Source organism: Patiria miniata, unplaced genomic scaffold (assembly GCF_015706575.1).
Source record: "Patiria miniata isolate m_02_andy unplaced genomic scaffold, ASM1570657v1 HiC_scaffold_7, whole genome shotgun sequence".
NCBI classification, from domain to species: Eukaryota; Metazoa; Echinodermata; class Asteroidea; order Valvatida; family Asterinidae; genus Patiria; species Patiria miniata.
In genome coordinates this window covers 39,994,703-40,008,521 of record NW_024037074.1, presented here as the reverse complement: position 1 = coordinate 40,008,521, position 13,819 = coordinate 39,994,703, and the positions used below count along the sequence as shown (strand labels likewise).

Below are 13,819 nucleotides of genomic sequence, written 5' to 3'. Positions count from 1 at the left end.
AAAAAGCTAGATCTTTTGAGTTGCCTGAACTACGCCCCAGCGCATTTCTTAATTTGCAACTTCTTCCCCGTTTACAGACAGAATGACTGGAAGCCTGGAAAAGCCATCGGAAACTCCTGAGCTGGGAGAGCATTGACCTAAAATATCTGGCTCATTTGAAGCGTTACTTTGTTCTTCAGTGTATAGGACATTATTAAATCGCAATTCAACATTTAAAAACGAAATTTGGGGTGGGTGGGTGGGTCAAAACAATTTCGAAAAAAAATCAAAATTTTAAAAACATTGAATATTCTGAATGGCCCCTAATTACTTGTATGTCAAAGCAAGAGGTCTTTGAAGATAGTGACAGTTTGATTTATGTGGGTACAGGCGGCTGCCTCCCAATAGTCTGCCTCCCTGGAGTCTACATAGTCCTGAGCCATCCGCGATGATCAATTATTATTGATTCATTGAAAATATAAATTTTGTGACGGAAAGAAATGGATGCCATTGAACTTGATGATACATGTAGGTCAAAGTACAACCGTGGCATGATTATGCTGTATTTATAGCATTTGTCACAAACTCTTTCATCATCTTTTTTTTTTAGGATGGATTTGTAGTTTAATTTGATTTCATGTGGTTTCCGCAGCAAGACTTTAGAGTAATGTCATAAAGTGTTTGGTTCCTTGGGGGAGGTAAAATGGATATTATTTTTTTCTGCAAAACAAAAGTGGTCCAATTTTTTTTTCTTGGAAGTTAGCCAGGATTTTTTTATCCGGTCACAGTTGGGGGTGGGGGGGGGTGGAAGGGTGGGGAGGAGGGATGGCAAGTTAAACCTCCTCTTTCCCCTGGATGCAGTGGCTTAACTTGGGTTACAATTCTGAGGGTGCACCTGGGGGTGCACACGTTTCAGGAGCACCTGAAAGCAAGTGATATGGGTCATTCCACCGGGTTGGGAAGCAGTGCATGTTACATCCATATATTTGGTTATATTATTAAAAGTATCAATGCATTCTAACCAATTGCTCAACATAGTATTTGTCTTAGGGTGTTTCAATACTTGAGAAAGTTTGAAATCATTTGAAAGTATTTTGACAAAAATATGAGCAAAAATGTATTAATTCGGATGTAAACCGTGTCAATTTTACATCCAAAGATTCTTTTTTTTGCCATTTTTTACACGTATGTAAAATATTACCCAAACTGACATTGCATATTTACAACTGGACACCTAAGCACCAAGAAAAGTTTTTGTTTTGGTATAGTCAGGGTTCAAATATAGCTGAAACAATACCTCTAGTGTGGATGTAACGGTGTAAAAATCACTCAATGGAAGTGTGACATTTGGTTTTACACCGTGTAAATGTTACATCCACACAACCAAGCTATTATTTCTGCTCCATTTGATACCTGACTATCAAAACAAAAGCTTTTCTTATTGTGTTGCATGTATAGTAAGAACTACGCAAAGTGAATTTGGGTAATGTTTTGCAGAAATTTTTTAAAAAGGTACAAATGTGATATTTGGACGTAACACTGACACGGTGTCAATGTTACGTCCAAAATGAAATTGTTTGCTCATATTTTTGGCAAAATACATTGAAATGATTTCAAACTTTCTGCAGTTGTGAAACACCCAACAACAAATATTATGTGGAGCAACTGCTAGCAAGGCATTCATGCTTTCCTTAATATGGTCATATGTCACACATTGTTCCCCAACCCGGTGGAATGACCCATATATACTTTTGTTCAATTCAATGTTTATGGGGGCACCCAGTGGGGCACGGACTGGGGTTGGGGGGGGGGGGCGTATACAATGATTAAACTGAGAAGTGAACAAAGTTTGTACTCAAAAGAGTCATTCTTTGGGTTATATCAAAAACAGAACGAGAAGTGTCAAACTGTTTGAAAGAATGGCACTGAGAGAAGGTGCAAAGGTAGATCTGTATTCCATCCGCCAAAGTGGCTTTATGTAAAACATAACAGTCAAACAATTTCGGCAAATTTTCCTGTAAAAAACCTGTGTATATTTCAGCACGGATGTGGGAGTGCCTTTTTCAAGAAATTTTTACCCCCTCCCAAATAAAAAATCACCTTGCTACGCCTATGGCATGTACCAGATGCGCTCACCATGTATACGTGTGCATGTCGGACTTTTGTGCACGCATGTCAGACTTTTGTGCACGCATTTGGGATTTAATGGATCCGTCTGTAATTCTCACTCAGCTCAATAGCTTCCAATGGCATTTCATGGACAGCTATAGAAACAGTTTCTTCCGGTAAAAGATGCATAACTTCTGATAGCATGGATCAATTTCAGTATAAAAAAAAAATTCAGATGAGTTGAAAAAACGCTATTTTAAGACATGCTTCATTGGTGTATCAAATTTGAATGCTTTTTAAGGGAAAATAATCGTTAATCCAGGTCACTATCTTTTTGACTCACCCTGTAGCTGTCTAATAGCGGCTTTTAATCACACCACGTAATCGTTACCGTGTTTGGAATCCACATGGATTTCCAATTAACCTCTTCACAAATTTAATAACTCTTCCTTTAATTTGATTTAATATAACAAGTTAATGGTGATGATCGGAGTGGCACTGATCCTTGAATTTCAGAAGGTTACTCCTTGTGGTTTCTTTCGAATAAACACATGTTTTTACATTCAAATGGAAAACAAATGTCAGAGGAAAACGGGTATTTTCCCCTTCAAATTGTGGTTGCATGTTTTGTTCTGCCTGTCATATTTGGGAAGTGTCAGTCTTAAATTAGAAATAAGAAGAATGCGGCAGACAGGGTGCCCAAGAAAATCACTTCTTAAGTTTGGTCTGTAACATTATTTCATTAAATGAGGATTGCTAGCCGTTTCATTTGAATAGAAGATATTGACTAATTGGGGAGCTGCCAACATAGGGCTGGATAGCTCAGTTGGTAGAGCACCAGAACGGTAATTCGGAGGTCGCAGGTTCAAACCCTGCTCCAGTCAACTTCTTTGTTCAACTTTTCCAAAATTGAATAGAAGATCTTATGTTCCATGTAAATTTCACAAGATTTGAAAAGTTACAGCAAAGTGTTTGAAACATGATGTCTGCCCCTTTTGTTTTCCTTAATTTTACAATCTAAGTCTTTGGTACATTAGGCTGCAATGTTCTTCTTGGGAAACAAAAACTCTTGATTTAAATGTTGACCCATTTGCATTGTGGTTTGGCAGAAGCTCAGTTTGGTTGTTTATGCTCTCACTAGCTTTGTGAAGACTCGTCATACTTCCAATTCCTGTAACGATTGTTTTTGTGTCATCCCAAGTTGAGTGTCCTTGCGTGGGCCCAGAACCCAGACAAGTGGGCAGAATGTTCCTGCATTCATTTATTTCTAATGAAACACCCCTTGACAAGTTCAGTGAACTGGGTGGCTAAACCCCACTAAAAGGCGCTCCACTGATCCATGCCGATCCTGTATGCTGAAACTCTCTGGGTGAGATTTGTGACGCCCTGCGAGAGTGGCAAATAATGATGGGTGTGTGAGGTCCGTGTGTGGGATGTGGGAGTAAGTTGGGGACCGATGCTCAATTTGGATTTTGTGATGAAAGTGAAATGATAACTGCCACAGAGTAACAAGTGAGACTTTTTCAGATACTCGAGATTTAGTTGATATTGTACGTGTGTCATGCAAGCAATGTGATCCAGTGCACGCGTGCAGGGTTTTTGTAAAAAATTAATCAAGTTATGTTAAGATATATAAAAGCTGTTATGCTATTTAAAGCTATTATTCTATAGATGTAGTGGTGTTCAGAGCTTTGTAGTACCCGTGAAATGTTAGGAAGATACTTGACAGGATGCCTTAAATTATAAGTGTTTGATACTGATGATATGTAAGTTTAAATGAAAAAGTGGGAGGATTGGATGGCTGTGATGGGAGGTGGAGGCCATCTTGTTGATGGAAATGCACACTGCATGTACCTGAATTTACACTGTAATGGCTGGTAAAAAGGCTCCTCAGATGCTAAAACAGTGCAGGACTCATGGAAAATCCTAATTTTTGTCCTGGAAAAGTCTTGGAAAAGTCAAGGAATTCGATTTTGAGAATTCTGTAGGAACCCTGAATATGTCTCTCGCTGCATCTTGAGAGGCGCCACCACCAACAGTTCATGCACTATACACATGGGCGTCGCCAGGATTTTTTCTAGAGGGGGCAAAACATATTTTTCCCAACAAAATTCCTGTATTTCTCAACATTTTCTCGATTTATCAGTTTTAGAGGGGGGCAGGGACATCCCCCCCCCCCCCCCACCCATTAAATTTACACCATTATGACTTCGCGCCTCTTTTTCTTATCTTTTTTTTTTTTTTTTTTTTTTGCTTTTCCTGGGGGGGGAGGGCCTTGCCCCCCCCCCCCCTCGCGACGCCCATGACTATAGAGTGCAATAAATGCTTCTGAATCCTGTCCTAGCTTCTATCATGAAGCGGCTCCCGTAGTGTAACGTATATGTAGCAGTAGCGTATACGTAGTAGCAGTTCACTACAATTAAACACAAAGAATGACGCACCTAAAGTTGCATGCATTAATAAACATCATAAAAAGATAGGAAATTGGATGTGGTATCTTGATTATCAATGTCATAAACACACTAAATTAATCAAAGAAATCTGTATCGGATATCCAGAATTTTCTTATTTGGAAACATATTCGTCCAAACAAAATAAGACAAGAAAATTGTGATGGGGTCTGTTTGAGCTTGGGCAAGTTTGCCATAAACTAGATGCATAATTATCACACAATCTTTTGGCCAATTATTGCTGCAACTAACTCATCTAAATCAAGTTACTTAATTCCATGATATATCAGAATTCATTTAATCAAGCAACATAAAGAGGAAACGTACCGGCTGTGTGGAAACGTCTAGAGATATGGTTCAAACTTGTTAAAAGTGTCAACATTCAACTGCCATTACTACAAACTTGAAGTGAATATGTGGCATCTGAGTACCGGTACACTTGGCTATGTGCATACCGAGCTTGAACTCTAGGTCATGATCAGTGGCCTGGATGTATGGTCAGTACTGCATCTTAGGCTGTATTAAGTTTTATTACCCAATAAACTTTACTTGAACAAACTTAGCCTTGTCACCAAGCATAAGGTCAGGTGATGGATGCTTAGATGGTAGGATGTGTGCATTCGTAACTTCTGTGTTTGATTTCAGTAACAGTTTCCTATGCAGCAAACATTAAGAAACCGAGCCAGAACTGGTGCAGTACTGTTTGGCGGTAACACCGAACAAGCACTAGATCAATGCACTTTTCCCTTTTAAACCTACCCTCTTCCGCCTCTGTCATGCAAGGCAAACTGTAGCGGCATGTGATTTATCGATACATCACCCAAGCCTAATGTGTGTATCCCGCTTCTGACACCATAATGAATGTTGTTGACTCGGTTATATTGGGCACTAGTCGAAGCTTTATTTCAGATCGACACGAGTCCACTTTGAATAAAACGCACAGCTTTAATAAAGTGAGCATTGATTGGGTGAATTTTAAACTGAAGTCTGCTTATTTAAAGTTTGAGTGTTAAAAACTAAACTTAGAAGAGTAGATGTAGCAGTGCATGATTAATCGATGCATCGCCCAAGCCTAATGTGTCTATCCCAGCAATCATCACTCATATCACGGCTGCTCCCATCTCCGTATGTGGACTTGTGTCGATCTAAAATAAAGCTTTGACTAGTACTCAACATAACTGAGTCAACAACATTCTTTAGCAACTCCATATTGTGCTTTTAGTTAAAACCCATCTGCTCAGTCTTCACATTTGGCCATGAAATTGATGGGGGTTTTGGGTAGGTATTTGGGTTTGGTTTCATCAAATTTCATCAAAACCATCTGCTTCTGTTTGTCTAGAGGTATGCATGCCAACCTATTACCTCTCTGAACATGCAGGGGACATTCAGCCGAAAAGTGAAAACAAAAATGTTTTAGTAAAATACATTATCTTAAATACGTGCCACACAAGTTGTCTAAGATGCACAAAAATGCACATCGTGCAACACAGTGCTCAAATTCCATTGCATCTGCTCAGAAACTATGTTCTTTGATTGTTGGAGCTATTGCATGTACACTGAGCAGTAGATCTGCTGCCATAAAAATGTTCTGAAAAAAACATATCCCCTGAACATGCAGGGGACATTCAGTCGAAATGTGAAAAAAATGTTTAGTAAAAAAAACATTATCTTAAACACGTGCCACACAATTCTTAGATGCACGAAAAACACAATGCTCATATTCCATTGCATCTGCTCAGCAAGTTTGTTTCTTGATTGTTGGAGCTATTGCATGTACACTGAGCAGTAGATCTGCTGCCATAGAAATGTTCTGAAAAAAACACATCCCCTGAACATGCAGGGGACATTCAGTCGAAATGTGAAAAAAATGTTTTAGGAAAAAAAACATTATCTTAAAGGGAATATACATCATTTGCTTTTGCTGTAAATTTTTTTTAGAAATGGATGGAATTGGGGGGTTGGAAATATATAGCAAATATAGTTACACTGACTTTTTTGAGGTTTTGGGTTCGAAAATGCTATAAAAACCAAGAAAAACAATCATTTTCCTGTAGTCTGGTTCCCTGACTCCATATAAGAAGAAACAGAGCAGTTTACATACATATGGGAATTGTAAGGTCAGGGAACCAGTCTAGCTGGCTTGTACCCGTTCATAGGTGTGTAATCGATTGCAAACAAGTGCAATGGTCAATTGGGGCCAGTATTTGAAAAAAAGCCAGTTTTTTCCAACGCTGGTCGGCCGACCAGCGTTGGAAATTGATACAAAAATACCACTTTTCTTGAAAATGACAGTAAACCAGGTGCCATGATTTTACAGGATGCTTTACACTGTCATTCACTAACAGTCCAGCAAGGTATTTCAAAATGATTTGGTAGTTTTATTTTTTGATGTTTGCAAATGTTGTATTTTCCCTTTAAACACGTGCCACACAATTCTTAGATGCACAAAAAGCACAATGCTCATATTCCATTGCATCTGCTCAGCAAATTTGTGTTTTGATTGTTGGAGCTATTGCATGTACACCAGTAGATCTACTGCCACAGAAATGTTCTGACAAAACACATCAGACATCTGGTACTGATCAAGTAGACCAGCTTCAAAACAACTCAAAAGTAGCAATTAATCCAATATTTCAGAAATTTTGTGGTTCCTAGTGAAGGAAATAATACAATTCGTTTGTATCTCAAAGGGTTTCACAGATCTGGTATTTCAGGGTTCACATGCTGGGGGGGGGGGGGGGGGGGGGGTGCGGGAATCTTGTTTTTGAGTTCTTGACTTATTTTCATACAACAGGATAAGTGCTTCATTATAACTCATATGCCATGCATCCCTCGTGGATTGGAACCAGAAAAATCGTTTGGGTCGCCCTTAATTTTGAAAATTTAATAATGGGCAGGAATTTTTTAGACTCTGATCCTGCGGTAATAGGCAGGAGATATGAGTGGGCTCAACAAGTGGTCCAGGTTAAGTGACGGACCCCTTTGGCATTAAGGTGGATCCTTTGCTGAGTTGCCGATATGAGGTCATTATATTGTGTAGCTATGTAGTTTGACGGATGGTATAGATTATTGGATATGAATAAGTCAACATGGAGCAAATTAGCGTGCAGGAGGAATTTTGATTTAGCCTAGGGTTATGTGTTCTATTCAAATTGTTTCCCTTTCAACTTTTTTTTTATTGTTGTTCATTGATTGAATTTAGTTTTGACCGATTCGTCAATTAGTTTCACTGAGGGTTTTTTTAATTTCCCCTGGGCGGGTACCAGTCTTTTCAGAATGCAAAAAAATACAAGTACAATAAGAGGGAGGAGGGAAAACGGTCATTTCCCCAGATTTTATTTGCTTGACTTTTCATTACAATTGATAACTTAATTTTAAAGTTTTGATATGTGATACCAACCCCTTAGGCTTTCATATATACTTTCAGAATATTGACTTGTATTCCTCTTCTCTATGAAACCATATCTGTCGGATTTTCCGGTGTCAGTTTGGTATATTTGCAACTTTTGAGTATTTTGGCAGGATTGGAGTATGCTCCTTTTGTTATGACTGAAGGAATGTTATCATTTCTGGTAAGGAACCCAAGGATTTCTCAAAAGCACCCTAGGCACTGTAGCTTGCAAGCCTGAAGAAACCTGTAGAGAGAAGGCAGTGAGAAGAAACTACAGTTTAGAGGTGGGAGGAACACCTCAGAAGAATATTCTGGGGGAAACCCACAGAATCAGGTATAGGGACTGAAAACCCAATCCACATGTTGGCCCAGGCGGGATTCGGACCTGGGTCACAGCAGTGGAAGGCAAGGAAAGCTATACGCCAACCTGACTCCCAGTGTCTGTAACAAAATTAGGAAGATTACTGTTTTTTAAAAAGCCAAAGGCTGATTCACTGAGTTGTTTAATGAGTCGAAGTCCGAGTCAACTAAAAAGTGACTCAAGGTGGACTCAAGCTGTGTCGTATTCGAGTCCATCTCTAGTCAACTTCCTCATAAATCCATCACAAGTCCTCTATAGTCTCAATTCACAACATGGCAAAAACAGTTCTTTGTAATTGTTCATCCCCTGTTGTTTGTGACTGGACTCGTAAAAGGATTTTTTTTAAATCTCTACAAAGGGTGAAACTAGAAACCAGATGACTATGAGTGAAATCACTGTAATTTTTAGATGGTGGAAACTGGAGAGAAAACTTGATGTTTTTGGTGGAATGAATTTTCACTCTGTATATAGGCTTATTGTCTTGTCCCTATACTTTCAATCAGATGGAGTGAATATTTACTCACTGGAAATTTGCAAACTTACCATTCCAAATATTTCATGCACTGTCCTATTGCGTGCTTGCATAATTCATATTCCCATTCTGTTTCTTCAGCGCTGTCCTTGACACAAATTTTTACCACAAGGGCACGATCCTTCAGGTGATGAAATTAACTCTGACAAGACGGATTGAATTTAGGTATTTCTTTGGCATTTTATTATTTGTTTGTGGAAGCACAACAAACAAAAAGCTTGTAAATTGGAGGAAACCAACCCCCGTGATTTGAAAGTTGTATTCATAATTTAAAATTGGCTACATATTGTGGATCTACAGAGAGTCATTACACATGCTGGCCTGTAGAATGAATTGCAATTCCTGAATATTTTGGGGTGTTTTTCCCCCATGGACTACACTTGGTAAGACCTTTGAAAATCAATATTGGTTTTTCCATTCATTTTCATTGCACAAATGAGCCCAAGTATTGATACAAACTTGTTTTAGGGCCACAAAGCTCAGTAACAACTGTCCTTAACAAAATGAGGACTGTGAAGCTTGATTCAAACTGACAGAACTTGTGCCATTTCTGTGTAAAGTTAAAAAGTTGTTCAAGGGCATGACGAGCCAGTGACTGATTTCATCCCCCCACCCCACCCCCCCCCCCCCCCTAAAAAAGGGTCAGAAAAGATGTTCTTCAAAATTCACCGTGGTTTGGCTGCCGTCAACATGCCAATTTAGTCCAAGAATTTAGATGCTTCTTCCCAAACAGAAAACTCACAAGCTTACAAAATCCCATCTTCAACAGAGAATATTACCAGAAGTCTTTCTTCCCCGCACTGTAAGTCAATGAAACAAGCTTCCCAAAGCTATTGTGAAGGCTTGCAACCCTTCAAATTGTAAGCAAATGATAACTAATGGGCCCACAATGTCAAAATAGTAGGTTATACACTCCATCCACAAGTTGCGCGCCCAACAATGTGCCCTAGTCTTCAACAATATGAAGTTGGCGCAGAATTTGCAAGTAGAAGAACAAGAAGAAACCCTGTCCAGCTCATTTTTTAGAAGAAAATATGAAACCTTTTGCCCCTTCTGTCTGCGTGCTCAATAAGGGTTATATTACTTTTTTTTTATAAAGTGGGCCATGAGGACCAACCTGCTGATTCATGACCAACGCTGCCTCATTTAGCTTCCACAGCCTGTGGGGAAGAGTAATACAACCAATATTGCTCTTCTGAACTAAAACTCCTTTGAAATACAGCAATAAATTAATTTGAAGATTCATCTGCATTGACCCCAACTTTAATTGATGAGTAAGGACCATCTATCTAGTTTGTCCGTTGGGAGGCAGATGGTATCTTTTTAGGGTGTTGGCTGTAACTCTCTGATTCATCTGGTCCGAGTCCAGTGTCAAGGGAACATCATTGCCTCACTTTCTGTTTTTAAACTTATAACCAATTTCTGACCTTTGCAGGCACTGTCATTTGAGTGAGCTAAAAGTGAAGCAGCAGTTTGCCTCATCATCAGACCCCTTCAGAAACTGGCGCAGCAAAGTTTAGGGCCAACATTTCAAGCAGGTAAGACTTAGTGAGTGAATGGGATACAATGACAATTTGATTGTCATTTCTTGATTGGTTTAAAAAAGTTTGAGGAAATTGCATGCATTTAGAATCAACTGTCAACTAGTGGTGGTTGATTAGCAGTGTTTCCGGTGTAACTCACTCCTCTGTTATTACTGGATAGTGTACACATTTGAAAAAGAACAAAACTTTTAAATAATATTTATAGAAACTAGAAATTGTTAAGATTTAATTTTAAAGGGAATATACAGCATTTGCAAACATCAAAAAAACAAAGCTACCAAAAGTGGTATTTTTGTATCAATTTCCAACGCTGGTCGGCCGACCAGCATTGGAAAAAAAAAATGGCTTTTTCAAATGCTGCTCTCAATTTATCATAATTAGGTAGTCCGCATTTTGTTTCAAATCGATTACACAACCTATGAACAGGTACAAGCCAGCTAGACTGGTTCCCTGACCTATACAATTTCCCGACGTCTATTAATTGCTCCTTTTCATCCTAAGTGGGATACAATTTCCCGACGTCTATTAGTTGCTCCTTTTCATCTTCAGTGGGGTCAGGGAACCAGACTACAGGAACATGATTGTTTTTCTTGGTTTCCCAGCATCTACAAACACAAAACTCCAAACAAGTCAGTGTAACAATATTTGCTAGAAAATACTAACCCCCAAATCCATCCATTTCTGTAAATTACAGCACAAGCAAATGTTATGTATTCCCTTTAAAAAAAATAGGTGTTTCTTGTATCACGATTTTGCACACCCCTTTTTCAAGAGTAGAAAGAGGCTAACTTTCAGGCACTCTGAAAAAAAATACATGGCATTATAAAAATTAAACTCAACAAGCATTTAATTGTCTTGTTTATTATTTTTGTATGGATAATTATACTACATGTACCTTTAACTTGCGCTTCAGAAATGCAATCACTTATAAGGTTGAGGGGTCCATTGTAGACTAGTTAGAAATATTTTAAGAGAGTTTTTCTTGGAACTTTCAGCTCAAATTACAGATAACAAAATTGGAACAGGATTTTCGTTGAGCCATGACCCGAATTTGTGTAAGAAAAAAGTGTAACAAAGAAGATCCAGGTGAAATTAAAATGTTGATTTTGCCAAGATCAAGTTCAGTATAGGACGGGGGGGGGGGGGGGAGGTAAATGTTGACATGGCAACATGAATGGTGGAGTGCAGGCATGTTTCAGTATCTGACCTCGATGCTCCAAAGTGTGTCAGGTGCCATAATGGAGTGGCAAGGAGGCATTGTTTGCAGTGTTACAATTTTACAGTGTGTATTTACTTACTGTGCATAAATGAGTGTACATAGCATGTGTATATTTCACTACACCGAAGACTGACATGATTATTTTGGTAATAAAAATACATAGTTGTACTAAATGTAGTTATACGGAAATCCCAAGTGTAATGGTGGAGTTCATATTGGAGCTTATTTTCTACTGTAATAATTTGTAGCTTTTTCAGCTATTTGCTGATTTTATTGAAAAAATGTTCATTGGCACTGGTTGGGGACCATCAAGCTTTTTGACAATCATAATGAAAATATTGTCAGGTTTTTCTCAATGTGTTGGAAAAAATATGAATTTGTTTAATGATATTATTGGATATATTATGATATCTTAGCACTGCTGTAGCAGACGTTTTACTCCTGAATTTCCAACTCTGCACGTCACCCCCTTAAAAAAAAATGAGAAAAGATTTGCCATACCCTTTTTAAAAAGATGACTTTTGAAAGGGTTTGAAATGGAGATTCACCGGGAAAATGTTTCCTACAGGTGCTTCTGTCTTTCTGCAATTGAACCTTATGACAGTGTCCTTTTTAAAATTGATTTTCAGTTATAGAAAATTCAACCTGCGACATCAAAGACACCATTGCTCTATACCAAGTGAGCCATCCAATAATTAAAGCTTGCATGGGCAGAACCAGACACCTGAGGGCATTAGCTGGCTTATAAACACTCAGATTAATCATATCAGCAATCTGGAGGCACATTTTTCCCAGACATTGATGGGATTCGGTGATTTAGTGCTGAATTGAGCATAATCAGCCACCATTCTTCATCCTTAAAGGTGATATACAACATTTTGCCACAGCCAAATTATCATGAAATACCTTACTTGACTGAAGGTGAATAATAGTCTCAAGCTGTGAAATCGTGGCACCTGGTGTGCTGTCATTTTCAAGAAAAGTGGAATTTTTGTATCAATTTGCAAGAAAAAAACGGGGTTTTTTCCTTCAAATACTGCCCCCCCCCCCCCCCCAAATTACCTAATTTAGTATGTCCACGTTTTGTTTGCAATTGGTTACATGTCTGTGAACGGGTGCAAGCCAGCTCGTCTGGCTCCCTGACCTGCCAATGCCCAACGTCTATAAATTGCTCTGTTTCATCCAAAGTAGGGTCAGGGAACCAGACTTCAAGAACAGCATTACTTGGTTTTAACAGCATCTGTGAAAACAAAATTGTAAACAGGTCAGTGTAACAATATCATTGCTGTAATATACTAACCCCCAAATCCATCCATTTCACACACACAAAAAAGAAAAAAAAGAAATACAGAAAAAACAAATGTTGTACATCACCATTAAATGGGTCGTCTCCCAATTTGTCAATACTTTTGTTCCAAGTCTGCATCATGGTTCTGTAGTATCCTCTAAGCAAAGACCACCAACATTATATAGCTCAGTTGTGCAGAAGTATTGTCACAGGTTCAAAACCTGCTTGCAGTTATTTTCTCTGTTCAGCTTAGTCATACATGTATATAAATTGTTAAAACTATATCATATTAAATTCTTTTTGAAAGTTGTTGCAAGTAATATCGTAGATTTTGTTCTGCTGTTATAAACGTTTTATTTGAATAAAGTGATGGCATTTTGGGTTTTCAGAAAAGGCAGATTGAAGTTCGGACTCATTATTTTAAAAACCTGATGAAGAAAAGTAGACGGAAGAGTTGCTGCAATGACTTGTTGGGAATGATGAAATATCTATATGGGTATTCTTGTTGATATAACCCAAGTGGCCCTGCGTTTCCGACCTTGGCATATATCTGTGAATTTCTTTGAACACTTGGGTTTTTTTCTATAAGTGGGACACTAGGCAAGGGAACAATAGTCAGGATGGGTGTATGTGTTTCAACTCGGAAGGGAAGGTTATTGTTCCGTCAGCATCCAAGGACTTCGTATTGATACCATTAGCACATAGATACGTCAACCGAATTAAATTTGGGAAACTCGCCACTGCCAAGAGTGTTTGACTTTCTGTCGGTATTCACTGAAAGGCAACGTTGCTCATTTCGACGTTTTTATACCCGTCACAGTCACACTGATCTTGTAAATGGGATTGCTTATCTTCCTCATCGGAGACATTTTACAGGTAGGCATTGCAAAGAACCAGAATCATATTTATTTTGTCAGACGCGTGTGATTGATTTGTGGACATTTTC

At 38.6% G+C, this 13,819-nt stretch overlaps 1 long non-coding RNA gene and 1 other non-coding gene across 2 annotated transcripts in view; both read left to right on the top strand.

Moving 5' to 3' along the window:
* Nucleotides 1-10,597, top strand: part of LOC119746165 — a 49,949-nt gene extending 39,352 nt beyond the window's left edge. The window contains exon 3 of the long non-coding RNA XR_005273698.1: nucleotides 10,258-10,597. This is a non-coding gene — a long non-coding RNA (uncharacterized LOC119746165). The remainder of the gene's footprint in view (nucleotides 1-10,257) is intronic.
* Nucleotides 2,900-2,972, top strand: Trnat-ggu. The gene has a single exon. It is a non-coding gene; the product is annotated as a tRNA-Thr (tRNA).
* Nucleotides 10,598-13,819: the final 3,222 nt, after the last annotated feature.